The sequence below is a fragment of the Callorhinchus milii genome, unplaced genomic scaffold, assembly GCF_018977255.1.
Source record: "Callorhinchus milii isolate IMCB2004 unplaced genomic scaffold, IMCB_Cmil_1.0 Scaffold4, whole genome shotgun sequence".
In the NCBI taxonomy this organism is placed as follows: domain Eukaryota; kingdom Metazoa; phylum Chordata; class Chondrichthyes; order Chimaeriformes; family Callorhinchidae; genus Callorhinchus; species Callorhinchus milii.
This window is the reverse complement of record NW_024704745.1, coordinates 30,795,645-30,820,579: the sequence shown is the minus strand read 5'-3', so window position 1 is coordinate 30,820,579 and position 24,935 is coordinate 30,795,645. Positions and strand designations below refer to the sequence as shown.

Sequence of the window (24,935 nt, the reverse complement as noted above, 5' to 3'; positions counted from 1 at the left end):
GTAGATAATTATTAATGAGTCATTTGTTGCTAATGAGGCACCACTTTTGGTGTCAATATGTTGCATCTTCAACAAGTGCCAAATTCAAGACGACCTGTTGATTAAAATCTTTGCATGGATTAGTTGTTTTCTGAATTTACCTAAAGCTTGAATTATTCAAATATTTAAAGATGTTACAGATTACGTTCATTTCTACAATCCTCTTATAAATGTAACATTTGGATAGCTTCAAAAAGTCCTATCTGCCAAAAAGCATCTATGAATTTCTAATGGCACATTTCATAACGTAGATTTGTAAAGTGCCTTTCGCTTTGGGAGGACGTTCCAAGGCACTGGGGAACCATCTGAACAATATTTGGAGGTTGAGTTGGGTTCAGTCATGGCCAACATTGCTGGGGAAATCTCCAAGAGTGGAATGCCCATGATTTGATAATTATCATATACAATACAACAACACAAATATAAGCACCTTAATATAGCACCTTTGGGATGTTCGGGAGATCATCCCAAAGCACTTAACAGTACAGGCTGGACACCTCTGCTGGATTGCTCATTTTGTAGTTTTTATACAATTATGTGGAGCAGGAGAATTAGTCTTCTGATATTTCTTATAGTGCTTAAGAAAACGGTGACACTAGCAACTTTAACTTTCCACAGAATTTTGGTTAATGAATAAAAATTAATTCTTGTTGCATTGTTACTTGTCCACATTCAGTGAATTTGATTGAAACTACACAGCAGTGACATTTGACCCATAGCGTGCAAGAAGAAGCAACAAAAACACAGTGACAAAACTGCAATTAAATAATTAGTATCCCATTGTCAATATAAACAAAAGGTGCTTAAGATTACCCCAAATTAGCAACGTTTCCTGCCATTACCGAGAACAGAACAAAATTGAAATAAACACATGCCTTTCAAGGTCTATAAAGACATGTTGATTTTTCAAAGAAAATTAAACAATGGATGATTTCTTCATATCAGGTTTATACGGGTTGATTTTAGACTAGAGAAATTACTCGAGCATTAATCTGTCAAGGATAAATGAGCATCTTTCAAAAACATTCAGTGGATCACAAATAAACCTGAGTGCGAAGGATCAAATTAAACAAAGTATTCTGAAGTTGAATAAGAGGAAAGAGAAAAGGGATATTGAGCAAAAAGAAAATGTGCAAAGTTTGTAAGATGAAGGGAGGGGGCAATCATCGAGCTGAATACAAGGCAAAACAGGAGCAACCTAACAACCTTTTGTTACAGAAGAGAAAACTGGTAAGGGACATCAAAACAGATGCAAAGCATAAGTTTAAGCTTGAATTAAAAGTAGTTCTCATATACCTGAATTGCCATCGCCTCAGACAACTCACCAAGACCATCAAGTTGCATTATTTTACATTACTTGCAGATGTGACATTGTTAAGCTGCTCCCATTCGGTTATACACTTCAGTACCAACAGTTAATCATTGTTAGCAGGTATTGCTTCAGCCACTGTTTGACCTACTTTTCATAGAATCATAGAATATTACAGTCCAGAAGGAGGCCATTTGGCCCATCGTGTCTGTGCTGGCCCTTTGGAAGAGCTACCTAGTCAATCCCGCTTCCCCTCTCTTTCCGCATATCCTTGCATACTTTTCCTCTTCAAGTACCTTCCATTTTATTTGACACCCATTGAAATAGAAGCTTAGTCTATGCTGCTCAGTAACTCCATCTTTCTTGCAGTTTTCCTTTGTACATAGGCAACTAAACATTGCTACAGTTAATGCACAGTGCACAAAACATCCTTTTTTAACTTCAGCTTCAGATGGATATATGTGTTACATAATTCTGGACAGTCTGAAATTCATTACTCTTTTATGTTCCTGCCCCGTGTAACTTTTTAGGATTTGTGGACAGTTGGAAATGCCGGATCTGCTGTGTCCCTTAGGTGCTGTTCTGTGCAGCAAGAGAAATTTAGAGGCAATTGTTGCAGTTGGCTGCTTTCGAAGCATTGGACCTCCATTAAATATGTAATATTGGGAGGGAAATATGCAGCATGTGATATGATAATGACCATATAACACATCAAAAGTCACAATTCTAACCAGAGAGAAAAAAAGGGAAATGTTCTTTTAGGTTGGGTTTATATTGCACATTTGGTGGCAAATCACAGTATGAATGTGGACTCGGACAATGTGAATTACACTGGAGTTGACATCACCTGGAGGAGTTAGTTTCAGAAGAAGGTTCAGTATAATTGCAGTAAGTCAGAATCATGCTTGGGCTCACTCCCCATCTGTCCAAAGGTCTCAAGTTATCTGGGCTATCATCCCAAGACTTTGAACAGACTTGCCCTTAATGTTTACCTAGCTCTGTCTATTTAACTGGTGATTGTGCATCTAGTTCTTCAAGATCAATAACAAATAATGTGGGATTAAAAATGTTCTGAAGCAGGCAGTGTAAAGGGTAACGTGTAAAGGGTTTACCACTGCACATCATTACAGTGCTGACAGCTAAATTGCTTCACTCCTGCAGCAAAGGAGTATTGTGGAGTCCTATAGCTCAGTGGTTAGAGCACTCGCTTTGCAAGTGAGAGACCTGAGTTCAATTCCAGGCAGGTCAGGGCGAAACCTTGGACAAGTTTCCTTACTCCACACGCCTAATAATAATCCCATCAAAAACAAAATCAATAATAAATTGGTCATTTTCAATCTACGACTGTTTGTGGGGCATTGCTGTGCGCAATTGGCTGCCGCGTTCGCCCACAAATATACAGTCAACTCACTTTACAGTGTGTTCTGTGAAGCACCTTGGGACGTCCTCCCGACGTGAAAAGCGCTATATCAAATACAAGGATTATAGGATTATTATTACTGTACTGCTAGCAGGGGGACTTTTAGCAGTAAACCAGCAGCTTTACATATACAATAAATAAACATTTGTGTTCACTTATCTATATTTGAATCTGCAGCAGTGATGTATGTAGATGTAATTGTTTACCGTATGTGTAAAGTGTAACAGAACCTCTGTGCGTAGATGGTGCTTTTTCTCTGGTATTCTCTGTCTTCAGTGGTCTTGAAGGTAGATATCTTCAGAACATTTTGATCTACTATTTCAGATCAATTTGAATTACTATACGGAATATTTTTTAAGTGATTTGTTTCAAATGAGCTTTGTTGGGACACAGAATTATTTATGATAATTTTTTTAAATCTGATATGTGATGAAACATATCCCATGATTAAGAGTATCAATCCAGATTGAGGATTCCACATATGAATCGAAATTTACCATTTTTCTGAAATAGAGAATCAATTCAATTCTCATATTCCTTTGCTAACTTGTCATCTATAGCCAGCTCAGTCCCTAAAGAAAACCCTCATTACTACTTCCAAGGAAGCTTGTAATGAGTTGGATATTAGGCATCTACCAAGTCCTTATTTGGTGCATACCAGGAACTCCTTGCAAGCTTCTTGGTGAGCAGCAACTCAGGATGAAATGCAGGAGAGCATTGCCTCCATCATCCTGTCCACGTTTCGATACACATCCTTATCTAATGCAGGGTTTATTATTATTATTATATTCACTGAGCAATGATGGTTCCACCATTTGGAGGTGCGGAGCTCGAGAAGCAGCAACTTACCTCTCTGCATACAATCAAGGTAGATACCAATAGTAATTCCTAAATATATGAACATTTTTCATATATTCTAACATTCTAGACACAAATGCAATTTTGTTGTTGGTGCTGCTGCTGTTGTTGTTGTAGATAAAGCTTTAAAGTCAATGCTTCATACCATGAGTGCTCAATACCAACTATTTAATCCAGATCTTTGTGAAGGGATTTAACCTCTGCTTCCAACACTAGAGAGCTCAGAAACAGGTCAGTGTAGGCTGGAGTCCATCCTTCCTGCAGCCGGATCCACTATATATTACAAATTTAACTCACTGCTTGGTCCTGAACTTTGGACCAAGGTTATGGATTTGTGGTAAAACTGATAAGCAAGCACAGGGCTTCACTTACAGCACTGCTGCTAATGGCAAACTGTTAGCTAACTGAGGCAGAGTTAATCCTGTTGATATAAAGGCCACATCCTCTTGTGGGTTCAGTTGTTTTTGTCGGTGGCATGTGAACTACTGCCAAGAGGCAGCAGGCGTGCACTTTAATATGCTGGAATACAACACACATTACCTAATGTCGCAGGCTACTTGAATACAGTCAGGCTACATTTCGCCTTCCAAAGACAGGAATAGCAACTGCAAAGCGAGTTGCTGTCCATCAGCCTCTTCAATTGCTCTTCCTATCACTGGTGCATTTATTTTGCAGTTGCAACAATTCAGTGCATCTTTCAGCAAGCACTCATGAGTTCTTGTGCCCTTGAGAAGTAATTGTTTACTGTACGATGGTGTCATCCTTGCATTGTGCACTGGAGCCCAGCTACAAACAAAATGGTGGCAATAAGAGCAGAAGCCAGATGTCCACGGAAGAGTAAGCCAAGCACTGTGTATGTTTCTATCTTATCCTGTCCCTAAGTGATGAGTGTTACATTGTTCTAGCATATTTTGACTTGTATCGCTTGTAAACTTCTACAGTAGGTTGCTCCTCCTACCTCTCCGACCTACTATACCCTACTTACCTGCCCGTACCCTCCGTTCCTCTGGCTCCGGTCTGCTCCACATCCCCCGCCCTAAACGCTCTACCATCGGTGGCCGGGCCTTCAGCCTTTCAGCCCCTCGGCTCTGGAACTCCATCCCCCAGTGCCTTTGCCTTTCTTCCTCCCTTTCCTCCTTCAAGGCCGGTCTCAAGACCTTTCTCTTCGACCGTGCCTTCAGCTCCCCTCTCGACTCTGTACCCCCTCCTTACTGCCTCCTTTCCCTCCCCTCACCCTGACCATTTCCCCCCTGCTCGGATCCCGACCCAACTGTCCAGCGCCTTGGGACGTCCTCCCAATGTGAAATGCGCTCTATAAATGAAATATTGTTGTTGTTGTCTCTGGTTATATAAAATAGTGATATACAAAGGCTGCTTCAAGATCACTGTCCAGGCTGACATCCTAGTGTAGTGCTGGGAGAGTGCTGCAGTGTTGGAAGTGCCATCCTTCAAATGAGATGTAATCAAGTAATCTATTTGTTGCTGAATTTGGATGAGGGAGACATATTGATTAGGAAACTAGTGAAAATTCAAAGTTTTTCTTCAAGTATCTTGTTTTAAAACTTCACCTGAACCATCATAACAGAAAACCACGATTTGGGTTTAACATGTCATCTGAAGGACGACTGTTCCAGCAATGTAATGCTCTCTCAGCACTGGAGTGTCAACCTACATTATTATGAGCTCAATTCCTGCTGCAGTACCATCACCCAATCTAGGACTTGCAAAGTCCATCACTCAATCTAGGACAAGTAATTAACAATCAAAAATCAATTTGATGCAAAATAATGAACACTTTCATCAAGAATGCTAATGTAATGTGGGAGAATATTAAATAGTCAATATCAAATACAAAACTGAGGATAGATCTAAAGACAGGGATAAGTCAGAAACAATGTACACACACACAGAACATACTATCTTTTTGTGAGAAATGATTTATACACTGATTCCTTTTTTTGTTTCCTTGCATGGGGTCCTCTCATTTTGTTAGTGTTTGGCAAATGTTTCTCATTTGTATGCATGTACAAACCTCGAAATGTACATCATGTTGAAAATCATCCACATCTCACTTGTGTGCAACATCTTTGAATCAGATCTTCTGATTCTGTTTCCTCCCCTCAAAAATAAAGTTTTGCAAATACATCCTTTCCTGAACAAATAGCTCAATTAAGTCCAAATTGTTTAGGATATTCTTGCATCTTCATTAACTGTAATAAAAATCAAACACTTAGAGTTAGTTCTTACAGGCGCCACATTGTGTGACTGTATTCTTGTGAGAGGGAGTTCAACCCTTGATTCACAGGCTGAGGTGTCATGTGGCTGATGGTTGTGGCTTGACTTTGCCAGGCATGTTCGATTGATCCTAGCTATAATCTTTCAGAGTCACAGTTTTCCTTTGCTTTCTCCCCTCCTCAGATTTTGTGGTGACTTTGATTAGTGTTTCATATTTGTAGTTTTCTCTTCCTGCCTCCGTGCATTGTCTTTGTCAGCAGATTGTTTGAGTTTGACTTTACCTTTTGTCACTTTTCCTGTGACAAAGCTCTCACTGTTTTTTTCTGATGTAGGATTCATTCAGGTAATTCTGGAACATGTCCCTCTTTGTTCTTTGTCATCAGTGGTTTGTTTTTTTCAGCTCTTTTATTTGCCTCTTTGGGAAGCAGGTCTTGAAGACTGCCTCTGACTGTCTTTCTCTTTTACTTATTTCCTTGTTGTTTTCTTTTTTCCCTCTTTAGTTAAGCGCTTTTTTTTACATGTGAAAGTAGTTGAAACATCTCATCTATCTCTTGAGTGGAATATTTAGTGTTGTGATTCTCTTGTAATTTTGAAACTGTTAAATTGTTTTTACAAATATATGAAGATACTCTTATTGAATATAAGGGGTGATTCTCTGGTAGACTGGTAAATTTACCTTCCTTCCCAGGTTGTGTATCTGACTGTGTTAATCAGTAAATTTGTAATGGGAAAACTGACAGGGTCAGTTGGTAAATTTTCTGATGATTTGGGAATCATTTCTGTGTTTCTTGTAATGATTTTACACTGCCATGGATGAGAAGTTAAAACCAAGATCCTGTCTATCTGTTCAAATGGACATTAAAGATCCCATGACATTATTTGAAAAGAGAAGGGAGTTTCTCTCTGTCCTGGCCAACAATTTCCTCAGATAAAATTGGTTATTCACTTCATGGCTGTGGGACATTGCTCTGGACAAATTGTCTCATTAAGCCAACTCCATCCACAGACACTTAGAAACTAGTATATGATGATCTGCATCTATTTTTCCAGAGCCCCCAGAGGTAATAAGAAATCTACAAAACATTTTTTTCACTCCCCCACCCCACACACACACATCTCACCCATTCACATTCAACTTAATTCCTTTCACAGTCAATTCATCTCTTCCCCAACAGAACACAAATCATTGTATTTCATGAAGTGTTCATTCATTTTAATCTGCACTTATCCCTACATTGTTCAACAGTATTCTCAAGAGCACAATTATTCATCAAATGCTTTTGCTGCTTGTCAAGGACAAATTCAGTCTAACCATGTGAGGATTTTTGTCTTAATTTCCCCTCATTTTCCTTTCCACTCCATTCACCCTCCAGTGGCCACATACACTTTGTCAGCAGATGTTGAAGCTGTTCATTGGCAACAGAAAATTCTCCATTTCGGTTAGAAATGTGACAGATTTTGATACACTTTACACTTACAGCTCCATTTCTTTGAATCACTTACTAATCACAAACATCACTCCCTGATATTAACAACATCATAAATTCCATTCTTACCTAACTGGACTTTGGATAAATGAATATTAAACAAGTAATACAAGAACGCTAACACTATTATGCCTTGCCTTTCTGCCTTCAATTGGTGCAGAACTTTTATCTTGTATTTTTAGCTAAAATGCAGTACTTTTCTATGATACTGAAATGTTTTGAAGCAGTTGAGTAACTGGCAGACAGCCACCAGCCGGTTCTCCTGTCATCAGTTGTATCTGTTTCTAATGGACATCTTGTGGTCTTTATTGTTAGGCAGTTTGTCAGCACAGACCTCCTGCTGACTAATGACGTGAGGTGTAGAATTTATTTATGGCCTCAGGCCACAAGACAGTTGGGTATCTTCATTGCTGTAGTTGTAGACACTGTAAATAAACAGGACATACTTTGGCATAGGCCTACTCCACATGTTGAGTGCTGACAAGTCAGTGAGTTTGTGAGTTAAGGGCTGATTTGTTTGTAGATGCTTTGCAAATTCTTAAACAATGGATTTCTAGTTGAAGAGGAAAGGCACCATTTGTCAGCTTCTGGCTTTTGTTTAGACAGTATGTGACAGCTGGTACCTGGTGCCATAAGACGAACAGTATGCAAAGCCCAAAGCAGTTAAATGGGTGATTGTTGCTCATAATGAGTGACCGTGGCTTAATCATCAGAATATTTATTTGATGGGAAAAGCAATTGAGGAAACCGCACCAGAAATTTTTGTTTCAAATGCACACTAGTAATTAATTCAGCCTTCTTACCTGAACTTAATACATGGGAATGCAGCATTTCTAGGGCAAAAAATGTTGACTTTGCAAAATTTTGAAGAGATTCCATGTATCATATATAAATACAGTATACACTGGTTTCAACAATAATGCAGGAGGTTCGTATTGGAAAGAAACGAGAGACAAGCTTCTTATAAACCTCGTCATATTATTTGTGAAAACAATCTTATCAGCATTTTGTACACAGATTTTACAATTTTTTTTAGTAAAGTTACTTATTTCCTTTCTACTTGTTACATGTTGAGAGGGCATTTTTCAATCTGTATGACTGTGTGAGGACTTTCCTGCAGCAATGTTGATTCTGCATTGACCTTACAATGTACCTTAATTCAAATCGCAGAGAGCTTTCCCTTTACTGCACACCAATATGACATTTTTGCTCCTCATACTTTTTGTCCCTGGGCTCCTAGTAGTCTGTCCAATTAATTATGAATTCAGGGCAGTTTTATGTTGTGCATTCAAAGCCCTTGGGAAACTGATGCAAACCGACAATACTAATTTTGCTTTTTAACAGTCATCAGAGAGAGAGTGGATATCATCCCATCTGTCTTAACTACATTCAAAGCAAGTTCCCAGAGGTGAAAGGACATTGCTTTCACCAACTGTAGCATCCAATTCTTGAACCTGCTGTTAAAACTGCTTGCTTAAAGCTGACATTTTAAAATGCGGCAATACTTTATGAAAGAAAATCATGTATAAAATTTCCAATAATGGATGCTATGGAGAGTTAAAAGCAATGGAATTAATTGAAGTGTTACTGGTCAATGTAATAAAACAAGATTATGTGCATCAACACATTCCCAAGATTGAATTTCAGCCTTATCTTCCCTCTGTAGTGTCTATTGTCATATAGTAAAGCATACATTAACTGTGATCGTGAATTGTAATATGCTAGGATGAATGTTTAGGTTTTCTTTAGATTTAATTTTTTATCATAAAACTTTCAAGTACCTTATACTGTATGATAAAACCTGAAGCTCCCAATACAGATGCATACTGGATGAATGTGAACACTTCTAGAACTGGCTAGATCTTCCCCACTATTTAAACACATACAAAGGCAAGAATCAGGTACGTGGAGATACCACCACACACCTAAAGCTTGTAAAATTCAGAGTATGTTTTACAAGTCATCCAGGAGCAGCATCCTGATTTTCAGAGTGAGCTTTATGATTCCCATTCTCCATTAACTGACAATGTGATGTTTGGAGCAGAACAGTCAGAAAGTCTGTCCGGAAACATGGAGTTGCCCTGCTCCTATATGAATTTTATGGTATACCACAGGTTTTTTAAGCACAAGCTTGTTTTCACCAACACACAAACTTGTCATTTTCCTCGTACTTTGACCTTGGCACAGTCTGCTGATGGGCCTTGGTCTTTTACCTCAATTTTTCACTAAAATTGATTCTCTAAAGTAGCAGGAATCAGACCTCTACAATATCTTACAACTAGCAGGTCTTTTACCTCCCACCAGGGTTGGTGTGTGTGTGTGTGGGGCGGGGGGTGTTTGGTAGCGGGGGTGGGTAAGCAGGATCTCCTCAGGGCTGGCTGAGCTGACTTTAGGTAACATGCCTGGCAGTGAACCATTGGGATCTATTCCATCCTCTGTGATGCTTTTGATCGACCAATTCCTGAGCCAGGCGTGTCCACAGACATCCAAGGCACTGCTAATGACAGACCAGCCATCCTGATTCATCAACAAAACTTGGTGGGATAGATACTCTTCCAACCTGGGTCCTGTTAACCATGTAAGCCAAAGTCCTAACAGGTACGGAGGTTCTAGCAGGGAAAGACACAGGAAGCATGCCAGACAGTGCTCACAACAGCTTATGAGTTGAACTCCAGCAATATTGCAATGATCCTCATACCTTGTCAATGTCCATCTAATACTAAGCAAGCAGGGTGTGTCCTTCCAGGGACAAAGTGTGGACCCTATTCCAGACAAAGGAATATTTCTGTGTGTAGGTGGTGTACATACTGAAACCCTCAATCTGGCTTGGATATTCTTAAACATGGCGATGGGTTTGGTCAGACATCTAGCTGACCAATCAAAATCTTCTTAGATGTTCAAAAATGGGTTATTTTTCTAAAAGAATCAGAAATGGATCAATTCTAGACACTTTAGACTGAAATTTTGAGGCCCACTTCCACAACTTATCATTACAAGTGTTGCACAGTGCTTCTGAGGAGACTGAGGCCTGTACAATTGTGACATGAACAGAAAGGTGTAATCATTGACTATTGTATTCACAAAGCAGATTATTACCTCATGGTTTACTGGAGGGTATAGATAGTGCAGCTTCAAATGCTTCTATAAAAATTATTTTCAGTGCATGGGAACTGAAAATATAGCCATAATGCCAGAGAATTCCACTTACCTGCTGATAGAATAGCAGGTCTGCATTTTAGATTTACTAGTGCTGGTGCAAATTTAATTTAGTACCAGTTGCTTCCAGCAACATAAATTTTTGCCTTGCTTTCATGTCAGTGGAAATCATAGAATAAAGATGTTTATACTGAGGCACAGCTTTGGAAACAGGACATACATTAATATAGAAAAATAATTCTGTTTTTAAATGAACTCTATAGCTTTTGGCAAATGTTTCCCCAAATTAGGGCTACTTAACATAGAGTCAATTATATCACATGTTTTATTTAATGAAATAAGACATTTTATAATGTAACAATAACTTGCATTTATATAGTGCCCTTTACGCAGGGTAGTGTTTCGCAGCGCTTTCACCATATGAAAAAAAAGTTCAAAATAGAATTATGTAGAACCTCACTATAAGGAGCTTCATTATAACATAGGGTTAATTATAAAACTATTTGATCTTGAACGCCAAAATTATCAAAAATGAGGAAAAACAGCCAACTGTGCTAAAAAGAAGTGGCTGACTTCCAGGTTATTAGGTCACCATCGATCACAATCTGTATGCTGCACATGCGCAGTGAATGATTAATAAATATGCTCCATTATCAGGTGGGTTGGGACTTTATAGACCTCAATTACAGTACTATAAAGGCACTCCATTGTACTTATAAAATGCATCTTCTAAGTTGGGAAAAAGATGATTTATTTTAAGTTGCAGTTAGAGGCTGTACTCCTTGTACAACTCCCTGCGCAATACATTTGGTGGCCTATTGCCATTGTATGTTTTTTCCCCTTTGTAGCATGACTACATTTATAAACTAAAAACATCAAAATTCAATTGCTTGCATTGGGAGGGGGTTTCTGTTTTGCATCAAATGTAAAACATTTGTAAACATGTGTAAAGGCAAGTTAATTATTCACCACTATGTAATACATGTATGCAGTGGGGATTACAGATGTCTTTAAAAGGACCATAAGGATAAAAGCAGGCTATTCGGCTCATTGAGCCTTCTCCACCACTAAAGTCTATGCAACTCTTTAGTTCCATTCACTTATTTTTCTCCATATCCCTTAATAGCCTTATTTACCAAATGATGCAGTAGGAAGCTACATAGATATAATGTAAACATTACACACCAACCGGTAAATTAAGTTGTTATGTGGTGTATAATATGCGATCGTGAATGGAGCTCGGTAGTTTACCGAAAACTCTCCAAGTGATGGGTGAGTAATTCTGGAAGGGAGATTACTTATGTAGAGTAGACCCATATCACTCAGGCTTTTTTTCTGTATCTATGAAATGCTGACATATTACATGTTTATGCCACATTTTCAGTGAAGTATTTTTTAAACAAGGACCTAATAATAATCCTTGCATTTGATGAATATACTGCAAAGTGAATTAACTGCATATTTGTGGGTGAATCGCGGCAGCCAATTGCACACAGCAGTGTCCCACAAACAGTCATGGATTGAAGTGACCAATTTTATTTATTTTTTTCTTGAGGGATTTTTATCAGGCATGTGGAGTAAGGAAACTTGCCCAAGGTTTCACCCTGCCGGGAATCGAACCCAGGTCTCTCGCTTGTGAGGCGAATGCTCTAACCACTGAGCTACAGGACTCTACAGGACAGTCTAATGTTGCAGAAGAATGTTGGAGTTGCTGTTTAATATTATTCCAACTCTCGTTCTGGCAACCTGTTTCCTAATCTTAACCAGTCACCTGGAGGCAGCCTGAAGCAGCCTAGGAATAATTATTTCTCCCTCTCTTCCTGAGGGAGGTAGACAGGTTACAGCAATACCAGTTAAGATTAGGGATTTAGCAGAATGGGAATTTTTCAATTCCAAACCTGTTTTTGATTTTGCATAAGCTAAATAATGTATTCAGTATAAAAAAACTCAGCAAAAATGCAATGTAACCATAGTTGTACGAATAACACTGAGTGAATTTAGGTCTTAATCTCCTGATATCTTTCTAATCCGTGACCCTATCAACCCCACCCTCGCCCGGCTCCACTGGCTCCCCATTCCTCAGAGGATAGTATTCAACATCCTTGTTCTCACCTTCAAGGCACTCCACGGTCTTGCTCCTTTCTACTTCTATGACCTGCTAAGCCGAAATCAACCTGTCCACTCCTTCCGCTCAGCAGGCTCCGGCCTGCTCCATGTCCCCTACCCAGTCCACTCCACCATCGGTAGACAGGCCTTCAGCCTCTCTGCCCCCACTCTTTGGAACTCCATCTTACATTCCCTTTGCCTTGCTCCCTCCCTTGCCTCCTTCAAGACATGCTTCAAGAACCTGCTCTTCAACCCTACCTTCGGCCACCCTCCTACCCTCCCTACCCTCCACCTTTCCTGATCTCCTCCCACCCTCCACCCCCCACTCGGGTCCAAATCCCTGACTGTCCAGCACTTTGGGACATCCTCCCAACATGAAAGACGCTATACAAATGTAATTTTGTATTTGTATTGTATTAGGATTTGAATACTTCTCCAAATATAATTAGGGTTGAATACTAAAGAAAACCCGAATAACACTGCGTCAGTGCAGCACAAATGTATTTTGGTGATTGAAAGCTCTGTCACTATTGATTTATGTTGTATGGGTTTGTGCTTTTTTAATATACGTACAATATTCTAGATATGCAACACTGCAAGTGATACCATAAATGAAAGATGCATAGTGTAATCGCGTCAGCTGAGGCTTCATGTCATGAATATTCAGAAAAGTAGCATTTGCTTGTCCTAGTGACTGTTGTAACTTACAAGCCGACAGTATTTTGAATAGTAATAATACTTCTTAGCATAGTCTGTAAAAGCAGATAGTGTGCAACTGGTTTGTAAACACATTAGTAGTGTTGCATCCATTTTAATGTTGCTGTATCACATTGAAGTGAATGAACAGAAATGGAGCATCATGTAAACTGAATTATTTTTTACATTTTAAACAAAAAAACACAATAAGTACGATCTAGAACCGTGATGTCCAGCCTTTATGGTCGGCCAACAAAATACATTTATTTATTTCAATATTTCTAGTTTTATGCCATAAATCAAAAAATATTCAGTCAAGAAAAATCTGAAACCACACTACCAATCAAACACAAACTCACTTAGACTCATGTGGACGTTTGGGGCGTGCTTCTTGACAGTACCATGGGCCATAGGTTGGCCATTACTGATCTGGAGTTAGTGCTCTGGAATGCTAGCCTGTGTGAGGGGCACTATATAAATGCAGGTTGCTGTTGTTGTTGTAGAGTTAAGTATTCATCATTCATCATTGCTACCATTTATCTGTAGGCTTATCTTTGTGAAGCTCGCTCGAGAATTTTCTCCTGCTTCTCTGGATCAATATCGGTTAGTTTTGAGAGAAGTGCAGTTGAATTCTGATAAAGGCATTACTTGTTTAGTAAGAAACATTACACTCAGATCAGGGTTTCTATCAAACAGAGCGAAATAGGCAATTTTTGAAATCATTGCTCCACTTCTCATTGAATCATCCATTCAGCAATTCAACTTGAACAAAACCCATAGTAAGCAGCAATATATTACAAATAATTACAGACTAGAAAGCACCTTTATAATGTGCGTTGTTCTGACTACATTTAGTGTGGTAAGCATGGATAGCTTGTGCACATTTATACTTGAATCAAGATTATATATTTAAGTGTTACGTTTGGAATCGGTGTGAATAAGAAGCGATTTGACATATTACTAAATATTAAATCGGTGCTGCTCAGGAATCACCTTGCCCATTTAATGTTGCGTAAAATTAATGTTGCTGTGGAAATCATTTTGAACTGTACCTACATTGTGCAGCCATGGTAGAAAGCTAGTGCCAAATAAATTATTCTGAAATGTGGAACAGTTCCAAAATTATGGAATCTTTTAACACCCATTAAATAAATAAAAGCTATCTAGAAGAAATGTTATGCAATTATGTAGGAGAGGGTGATTTGATTAAAAGCAGACGACCTCAGCCCTCCACACAAACATATACACACACCTCCATCTCCTCTCTGTCCTAGCAAGACAAGAAGCCTCCACTGCCCTCGGGATATCAGTTCATGTCAAATCTTCATCTTTCCCTGTAAACTTCAGCAATGTTTCTCAAATAGAAATGGTTCAAATTGGTTTGAAGGTATTAATTAACATAATAATTAACAGTGATACAAAGAAAATGCTGCAAATCTGAAATCATATTTCTTGCTCTCTATTTTTAAACCAGTTTTCACTCTAAACAGTGAACTGGCCACTAGTTCTATTGTTTTCAACTAGTCTGAGAAGTCTTACGCATGGAACTCTTATCAAACATTTTGATTAATAATGCAATGTATGATGTGTTAATTATCACTGTTGATAATTAATACCTCATTGATAAATCAAGACAGTCAATACCAGAGTAACTCTAAATATGTTTTTTGTGTTGGGTACTCGCAAACTACAACAATTGCTAGCAGAAAGTACATTTGCCAAAGTTGCTTCCTGTCAATCATTGTCGTGGGGGGTGGGGGGGGGGTAATTTTTTGTGAGAGATCGAGCAAAGCTTCTTGGTGCACACCTAAATGAGTTAATACTACTCTCCACTTGTGGGTAAGTTACAGATATTTACTATTCTGCAATTATCTCACTCTTAGGAACACACACAACCAGAAATAGATCAGTTTAACAACAAATAGAGAATATCTCCCTTAATTCTTCGAGTTTCTTCATAACATTTACTCAATTGATCTATACTTACCTTGAAGATTCCTGAACCAAAATGACTGGATCTGGGTTTGACTGCAGTCATTATTTGTGAAAAATGATGTGACAAATCTATTTCACACATCTGCCATCTCCTGATCTGCTGTAGCTTCTCTTCCCGACTTACCGTTTTCCCCTGATGGCCACCTGAGCTGTCAGATACTTAATTTGTTGTTTAAAATAAAAGATCGCAGTGGGGCTGTGATATCTGGGGCAGGGCTGTGATTTGTTGAGATTTAAACACCTAAACTGTGAAAGAAAAACTGAAAATTAATGAGGCTCATTAAAAAAAGAAAGGTGGCAGCATACACAACTACACTGAACTATAACATTTAGTGGAAGTGCGCCTTATTTAGAAACTTTATGTTCTGTTATCGTTGTTAGCTTTGGGGATTGATTGGGTGGAAAGGACATATGTTACATTTTATACTGCAGAGTTGGTTCAAACTGAAGCAGGTCTTCAATTCCCTGAGGCTGCTGGTTCTTTACAGCCTCTAACCTACTGGGTCTGTGCAACAATTATTTCTATGGCATGAATGAGTGCTTTCTTTTCGGGCCTTTCACGCTCTTTTGTAACAGCCTGAGTGACCCAGCTATGCAGTTTATACATTGCTGTTCTGTAGGATGGGCTGGACTGTCAGGTTATCTTTGATCAGATATATGTGAATAACATTTGATACAGCTGAGGCAGTGGGAAGGACAATTTCCCTGATGTCTCCAGCACTGGTGTCCTGAGGATTAGGATGAATTTATACTTTGGTACATTGGGCCAAGAACGTGCAAAGGAAACAGTGAAACATAAAAATCTACAGCTCAGAAGAAAGCCATTCAGCCTATCGAGTTTATTCACAGAGCAAGGAGATCAATTTAATCCCACTTCTCCACTTTATCCCCTTCAAGATCCTCTCTTTTTTATGCCTATCTCCAAGGAAAACTGAAAAAGTGAACAATCAAAGATTAGTTTGCAGGTTGGGTATGTGACATGACAACCAACATAAGTGGCTACAGAATGGCTTGGAATCCTTGCCATTGGTTGTTAATTATATAATTTGTGCTGCTGTTATCGCCCAACAATCTCCCAAATAAAATTGGTTGCTCACACCATATGTGTTTGTGGAACATAACTGTGCACAAATTGGCTGTTGAGTTTGCACACAAGGTTTGCAGTCATTCCACTTCACAATACCATATATTCTGTGATGCACGTGAAAGGGGCAATATCAAATGTAAGGATTATTAATCCCGATGTCCACATAATTTGCACAGGAGGGTCTGAATTGCGAGATTCACAGAAGAATTAGTAAATAAAGAATCCTGCACTCAGCCAGATGTGTGTCTCACATGCTACTCACTTGTCAATCTCAGTATTGACTTTTGGATTATGCCCTCAGTGCATCGGAGATGATCAGCATCTGAGCAGAGTTTCAGTTACTTTATTTGTACAAATTCATTTTGTGAATATCGCAATTTAGCCCCTAATATAATTAAATCAATCCACACATTTTGCAAGTGGGTTTAATAACCCAATCTGCAAATTGAACCCCAATGAATACTCTAAACTGTATGTGAGCAGGTTGTTTACTCCAGCCGAATGGCAGAAGCACTTTGAAAAGAACAAGATTGTGCTATTAACTGTTAATGTGAGACTAATGGCCACCATTTTTGCAGAGATATCAAGACCAGATGAAGCACTCACAAAACTGATTGAATGTTAAATATTGTAATTGTTCTCACAAGTAAAAGTTGATCACTGTGACCCTCAATTCATTATTTTGGCTGTTGCCTCCCTAGGGTTGAAAATAAATATGCTTATGTGATGCTTAAAATATGGGTGAGCAAAATTAAATTATCAACCAGATGCTCAAATTGTAGATGACAGGGAGATCAAAATTTTGACTGTCTGCTAATCCTAATTTTCTTCCTAATTTAAAGGTAGAGAGTTTTAACATTTAAGCAATATTTAAAATCAAGATTTATAATAATAATGTTAATCCTTGCATTTGATATAATGCCTTTCATGTCAAGAGGACAACTGGAAGTGCTTCACATGATATACTATAAAATGTAGTGACTATTCTGTAGGCGAACATTGTTGTATATTCTCAATAGGGAAGACTGATCCCAACAATGTTGGGTGATTCAACAGCTGTAATGGATTACAAGCAAAAGTAGTAGCGGCCAGGACACTGGACTAATTTAAGAAACAGCTGAAGACTAATGAAACTCTGGAACATTTGATGTTCTGAACTGGTGAGTTCAACGGGTAGAACATCCAACTGGATCTAGCCTATTCATGTAACATGTTAGACGATCTAGAATTTGTCATATTCTTAAACATATTATTTCATTTTGAAGTTGATTTTCTGTAAGTTCTTTTAAGAACTACAGAAAGTGGGCTTCATTACAACTGTATTCAATAATTTGTCAATTTCTGTGAACTCTAAAATGTTAAGTTAATAGAGTACATCTAGACCAATTTCTACCCACAAATAAGGAAAGTTAAGGCACCTTTAACTACATTTTTTTTCTGAAATTGTGCAGAAATCCTGCTGAATCTATTAGAAGATTCAGGAAGGGTGTCTATTTAATGTGTAAATGCTGATGTAATATTACCTGGTCTAAATTGCATAGCAGGTCCATCAGTACCTTATTGTTTTCAGTTAACCACAAACATTAGATAGTTAATTATATGTTAGGTGCAATGAGGAAGTCATTTTATGTAGGTCATCACTGTGGGGTAGGAGTGAATAGCACAAAGAATGTTCCTTGTTTGTATTGCTGGCTGCTTAATTTATTCTGAATTTAGCTTAAAGACTACTTGAGAAGTGATTCAAATAGAAAATGTTTACTATACAAGTTATTTATGCAAGGGCTATAATCATATTTGTTGAAAAACAGATAGACTGCCTCTGGCAATATGTATCTTATAATAATCTACTTTATTTTATGCAAGTTAGAAGGGCAAGAAAGCATAGTGATGTGTTCCACATAGCAACTAGGACTTTTACTCTGTGTTTGGACAATTGGAGGTATATTTTTATGCTGTAGGGCTTGAACTTACTAATTTGTCTTGGTTTATCCCTTTGACACCTGATGTAAAGTACTATGATTCCCCTCTTGTCTTTGCAAAACCACCCGGATGGACCTTCCCTGCCTCTGCCACTGCCACACCCCTCAGGCCACGAAACCCTCATCCATGCATTTTGCACATCGAGGCTAGACTACACCAACTCCCTGCTTGTTGGTCTTCCCATCTCTTCCCTCCACAAGCTGCAGATCATCCAGAACTCTGCAGCTAGCCTCGTCTCCTGCACCAGGCTCTGTGACCCTATTATCCCCACCCTCACCCGGCTCCACTGGCTCTCCATTCCCCAGAAGAAACAGTTGAAAATCCTCATTCTCACCTTCAGGGCCCTCCAAAGCCTTGCTCCTTCCTACCTCTGTGAGCTGCTAACCCCAGATCAACCTGTCCAATCCCTCCGCTCAACTGGCCTGCTCCATGTCCCCTGCCCGGCAGGCCCACCATCAGCCGTCAGGCCTTCAGCCTTTCTGCCCCTACCCTTTGGAACTCCATCCCACAGTCCCTTCACCTCATTCCCTTCCTTGCCTCCTTCAAGACACGTCTAAAGACCCTCCTCTTCGACTGTGCCTTTGGCCAACCTCCCTGCCCTCCACCCTCCCTCATCCCAACCCCTCTGCTCAGGTTCAAATTCCTGATTATCCAGTGCCTTGGGATATCCTCCCAATGTGAAAGGCGCTGTACAAATCCGATTTTGTATTGTACATCTACATCTGAAGTAGTCTGCAGTGAAGCAAGTTAGAATTTCTCCAAATAGATCCAAAATAAATGGAATTTCAACTTGAACACCTTTGTATTACCATCTGGCACTCATTCCTTCCCTCCCTACTCCAGTGTAAACATCTCAGTTTCCTTCTCCAAACCCCCATGAATGAGATTATTCAATTAACAGCCAATTTGTGCCAAATTAGTAGACGCTTCATTTCTACAGGATGTCAACCTACCAAAGAGAGCTTTCCCAAGGTGTGTACTGTACGGGTTTTAAGGATACAAGTGGAATGATTGTCTGTAGCCTCAAACCATGTTTTGGTTAACAATAAATCACAGAATACCAGTGCTTTCCATTTATAATTGATTGAAAACTGAAGGTATGTTGGATGGATATGTCATGTGGGCATAATTTTCAATAGGGTAGGGGTAGTTTTGTTCAGGTTGAGGTACTTCACAATGCCAGCCTAACATTACACAGAACTAACATTTTTTTTCAATTCACTAACACTGAGACAGCTCTTGACAAGTCTATAAAATAGAAGGCTGGTTACAATGATTTGTAAAAGATTTACAGATTTTAAAAAAATCACCTTGCAGAAAAAACATTTAATTGTGTAAATGAAAGCTTGGGCCAGACAGATGTTGGCTGATGAAGAACATGCAGCCGATGACAGCAGTGCCATGGAACAGTGCAGCTGACAAGAGTCAGGTAGCAGATGTTTCCCAGTTCCACTATTACATCTAAATGTCACATCCCCATGGGTAGAGCATTTAAAATCAACTTATATTCCATCAAATGCAATATTTGTATTAGGAAGTGTACCTCCTGAGAGGTTATTGGCTTGCAGGAGGATTTATGACTAGGGTCGCATTGCCCATACAGATCAATATTGTATTTATAAGGCACCTATTCCTTTCCTAATGGGAATTTATGCATGATCACTGTGTCAAATGAGCTGCAACGAAAGAGAAGGACCCCTGAGTACCCAAGCTGTTACAGCTGTTCAGGTTTGGCAAACATTGACATTGGAAAATTAAACTTGTAAATATTTTAAAAGACAAGTAGACCAAATTACGGGGAACACTCTTATTTTCTAAATTGACTGAAGTGTGGTTCCTGACAGTGTTTCCTTTCTGGGAGCAGAAATCAAACTTTGGGACCTGCATACAGAGCAGTACAAAAAACATAGATAGAAAGGATGCTATAAAACTGACTCATCATATTTTCTGTGCAGTTTGTGTATTTCTGCCAGTTGAAGATATTTGTAAAGCAATTTTAAAACGTTGACCTTTGTTTTTGTTTATTTTTTTCTACATTTTGGACCATTCTTCTCTTTTAAAGCATGTATTGAATTTAGTGATTTATAGCCTACCACACAGCAAATTGATGAATATGATGTTTAACAAGTGACATAGAACACGCAACTTAATTTTGAAGCACAATATACAATATTGTGTTTATAAATTAGATGGATGTTAGTATTAGGGAGCCAGTGTGAACACCTAGAAGTCTTAGGTATGGTAACAAGGCTAGGTATCCAATAAAGTTTCCTCTATTGTGCAGAAATAATAATCCTTAACCTTTTCATTTTATATAGCATCTTACTATGTAACTATCCATTGCAGCTATGCTTGCAACCAAAGGATCCAATATGGAATGTAGATTGACACGCAGATAGATATTTAATCTTTATCTATACTCATCTGGAAGGATTTTTGTGAGAGAACTCCTTTTGGGAAGACTCAGTGCACTTTTAAAAAAAAATTTTCATTGTTGCCGCAGCTTAGCTTCGTCTGTGCTCTTTATTTTGTTCCCGCCACTTGGCTACGTGCATGCTCTGTGACGCAGAATGCCACAGCACCACGGTCAGCTGGTGCGGCCACCAGGTGTAACTGCAATGCATACGTACATACGTACGTGCTCTGTGACGCGCATTGCCACAACACCATGGTCAGCCGGCGCAGCCACCAGGTGTAACTGCAGCATGTGTGTACATACATAGGTGCTCTGTGATGCACGATGCCACAGCCCACTTGGACTCGGCGGCCACCACGTGTAACTGCAGCGAGAAATGCAAAACTGAAAATAACTCATGAACGATAGGAGATTACCAAAAATAAATATGCCCATATCAATCCTAGATGCAAGACCTTTCCGATGGTGGTATAAATCATATCTCTACGCAAATCGGTTATTGAAATCCTTCTTGAAGCGCAGACAAACATTGTTGTTTTATTAGTATAGAAGAAGATAGATAATACAACAACAACTTCCATTTATATAGCGCTCTTCACGCAGGGTAGGGTCCCAGAGCCCTTTGGCCTCCCTCCCTTCCCTCTTTCAAGGCACCTCAAGATCTAACTCTTTGTCTGCACTTTTGGTCATCTTTTCCCCTCCCCATTCCCACCTCCTTCGGCTCCCAGCCCCAGCTCACGTACTTTGAAATATCCTTCTGACAAGAAAAAGGCACTGGTAAATGTTATGTTTCTGGAAGGGAAACACAAAAATATTACTTATGTGGGCCACGGACATTCCTTATAGGTGTCCTCTCTGTTGCTGATCTCTTACATTTTGCAACCATCACTTTTGTTTGTTGAAATGTGGCTCCAGTCAAATTTCTACAGTGCTTCATGTGTCTTATTCCAGAAAGAAATTTAGAATTGTCCAGATGATGATTATTTTTCAGCTCCAAAGCTGTTAATTTCATAAATTCATCTCATCTTTTGACACCATTTGAGTTTCTCCTGGTGTCTTGACCAACAATCCTGCAAAATTAATTTGTCATTTGCCTTCTGTCTATTTGTGGGGCATTGCTGTAAGAAAGTTAGCTGCCACATTCACCTACGAATACACAGTCACTATATTTAACAATTATAATAGGACTAGTAACAGTAATAACAGTCTTAGCGTCAGTATGGCTGTAGGTACCACTCTTGCCTCTGAGTCAGAAGATTAAGGATTCAAGCTCCACATTTGGACTTCGGATCACATAGTCAAAGCTGACACTCCAATGTAGTGCTGGGGTGTGTTGATTGTTGGATGTATCATTCTTCAGATGAAACTTTAAACTGAGGTATCATCTGGCGGTTTAGGTGGGTGTTAAGGATCCCATGACACTATTCAAAAAGAGAAGAGCATTTCTCCTGGTCAACAAATCCCCCAAATAAAATTGTTTGTGTGACATTGCTGTGCGCAAACTTGTTGCCCCATTTTGCCCACAAAATACATAGTCAATCCACTTTACAGCACATCCTGTGAAGTGCTTTGAGACATCTCGATGAAGTGATAAGGTGGTATATGCGAGGATTATTTGTCATAATAAATGTGAAACATTTTGAGAGTTCCAATGTCATAACCTACACTTGATCCCTTGAAACTCTTGAATTATTGGCTGATCTGTAACCTTCCCTTCCTCTCTAAGGTGCAGGATCACATTGTAGTCTCCCAGCTTTGCTTTTTCTTCTCCCACTACTCCCAATATGAATCCCTCCAATCTAGTTGCCACCCCACCTACAATATCGAGACAGTACTGGTCAAAGTCAGAAATGATATCCTGTTTTTTCTGTAACAAAGACTCCCTGTGTCTCCTTAACCTCCTTTCTCTCTCTACCACCCTTGACACTTGTTGCACTTGTTGGCAAACCCTACCTTCTCCACCATCTCTCCTCCCGGTACACATCCATGGTTTCACTCCTACCTGTCCCAGCATATTCATATCATCTCACCTAATGGCTTCTCCTCCTGTTACCTGACAGACACGTGCACTGGCCTCAGGGCTATAACTTCAGTCCACAATCAAATCTGGCCTACATTATGGCCCCTGCAAACATTCAGGCACTGTCCTTTGGAATTCTCTTTTGAATTCCCTCAACCTCTTCCCTTTTCTCTTGGCTTTCAAAATCCACCTCAAGATTGTTCTTGATTGTGCCTCTATCCAGCTTCTTCCCTTCCTCCTATTTCACTCAATCTTGGTAAAATCCCTTTTAACACATTCTCCTTAGGTAAAGGCACGATATAAGTCCAAATTATTGAATTGTTGTCAGATAATATATAAAAGAGTACATCAATAATTATTTTAATATTTATTACTTTTTGGATACAGGCGCAAATGTTCACTGAAATTTATTATCATGTCACATGCACACAAAACATTGTGAAGAATGTGATGATTTGCGGCACTTAGAGCTCTTGTTCTATCTACAGCTTTATTAATGAAGAAATGTCCTTCTATAATAATAATAATAATAATCCTTGCATTTGATATAGCGCTTTTCACGTCGGGAGGACGTCCCAAAGCGCTTCACAGAACATACTGTAAAGTGAATTGACTGTATATATTTGTGGGCGAACGCGGCAGCCATTTGCGCACAGCAATGTCCCACAAATAGTCGTAGATTGAAAATGACCTATTTATTATTGTTTTTGGTTTTGGAGGGATTATTATTAGGCGTGTAGGAGATTTTAAAATCTTTAAAATTTTAAAATCTCTACTTAGCATCTTTCTACCCAGAGTATAGGTTTAGCGTTATAGTTTTTCGAAAAGCTGCATCAAATATTTCTGGTTAGTTATTTAAAGTTGTCATTCCCTGGACAAGAAGCAAATGTGGGCTGAGGCAGAAATAGGTCATTCATGTAGCTTACTTCTAATTTTTGACTACAGTGACATTTGGTACAGTGCTATACGTGTGCAAAAATAATTAGAGAAATATACTAAGTGTATTTCCCTAATTATTAGTTTGATGTCGAGCCAGAGAGAAAGAGGATAATACACTTATTAAGCACCCAGAGCATATGTTACCCACAGAATGGCTACTGCAGAACTACTTGCAGCATGATGGCTGCCTAATGGAATTTCTATTTGTGTGAGGTTGAATATCCACAGTACAAGGTGAAATGTATATTATAATATGGCATATGACATCTCGAGATGCAAGTAAAAGCTTGTTTTAATAAGTGTTTTTATTATTATTGCTATTTTCATGCAACACAAGAATGGACAAAATGTGTTCAGAATCAGTTACACAGTATGTCTCATCCTTCCATTAACATCACCAAAATGAAAGAGAGCGAGCTCTGTTTCTGTAACATGTTTTGGGTGAATTAATATCATTAAATATTGCAAATGTGCCAAAATCAGAAATGACAGATTTACAGATTTGATTCCAAATCAGTCTGAAAAATGAGCGGTTCAGAACAGATTTAATGTGATGCATCAAATAAGTTATCAAACGTTGCATTTTGTACCCTTGATCTCGTTTTATCAATCTTTATTTCATCCATCTTTGAACTTGCTCCTAATGATAACAACTATGCTCATTTCTCATACATCTTTTACCAAGTTCAATCATTGCATGCAAAAGGAGAGTAAATTGAATTATTTTGATTGACAGTTTCATCATAACCATGAATGAGTAGTTATATGCATAACTCAAGTTTAATATTTTCAGGCAATTCGGTCATTCCTTCATTAGACTTCACTAATTTAAAATGTAAGGGCAGATTCTCTGTTGCAGTAAACATGATGACTGACTATTAGATGGCAACAATGTGTCTTGTACTTTTAGGAGCAGATAGATGAAGAATGAAATGAATGAGCAATTTGTGGCTTTTTGAATCAGAGTGTTTGCTCCAAAGTGAAGTAATTATGTATTTTGTTATGTACTGTAGTAATTGTTCAGCTTCATGTGTCTGATTCAGATGCTATGATTTTCCCATTGGTCTAAGGTTCTTTTCTTTTATTTGTTATTTCTACACTTTCAGCACAGGAAGTTATGTTGAGGTGAGCAATTGATAGAAAGCAGGGCAAAAGGGAAGGAAATGTTGAAGGTGGACATATTTAAACCTAA

General features: G+C 38.8%; 1 protein-coding gene and 1 non-coding gene across 8 annotated transcripts in view; one reads left to right on the top strand and one right to left on the bottom strand.

Annotated features, from left to right (window-relative positions):
• LOC103176881 (protocadherin-9) overlaps positions 1-24,935 on the top strand; it is a 397,017-nt gene that overhangs the window by 348,762 nt on the left and 23,320 nt on the right. The window lies entirely within an intron of this gene.
• Positions 12,104-12,175, bottom strand: trnav-cac. Its single transcript has one exon. It is a non-coding gene; the product is annotated as a tRNA-Val (tRNA).